Source organism: Bison bison, unplaced genomic scaffold, assembly GCF_000754665.1.
Source record: "Bison bison bison isolate TAMUID 2011002044 unplaced genomic scaffold, Bison_UMD1.0 scf7180017864359, whole genome shotgun sequence".
NCBI lineage: Eukaryota > Metazoa > Chordata > Mammalia > Artiodactyla > Bovidae > Bison > Bison bison.
Genome location: NW_011494931.1, coordinates 1971994 through 1972331, shown reverse-complemented (window position 1 = coordinate 1972331; position 338 = coordinate 1971994). Strand labels below are relative to the sequence as shown.

Genomic DNA, 338 nt, shown 5'->3' with positions numbered 1-338 from the left:
TCAATAAATTTTTTTTTTAAATTAACCCATGAACAAACCTTCAGTTCAGTTCAGTTGCTCAGTCGTGTCCGACTCTTTGTGACCCTGTGGACTGCAACACACCAGGCCTCCCTGTCCATCAGCAACTCCCAGAGTTTACACAAACTCATGTCCATTGAGCTGGTGATGCCATCCAACCATCTCATCCTCTGTCATCCCCTTCTCTTCCCACTTTCAATCTTTTCCAGCATCAGGGTCTTTTCAAATGAGTCAGTTCTTCGCATGAGGTGGCCAAAGTATTGGAGTTTCAGCTTCAACATTAGTCCTTCCAAGGAACACTCAGAACTGATCTCCTTTAG

At 44.4% G+C, this 338-nt stretch overlaps 1 pseudogene; it reads right to left on the bottom strand.

Moving 5' to 3' along the window:
- The window catches only part of LOC104999648, a 13317-nt pseudogene that overhangs the window by 2482 nt on the left and 10497 nt on the right, over positions 1-338 (bottom strand).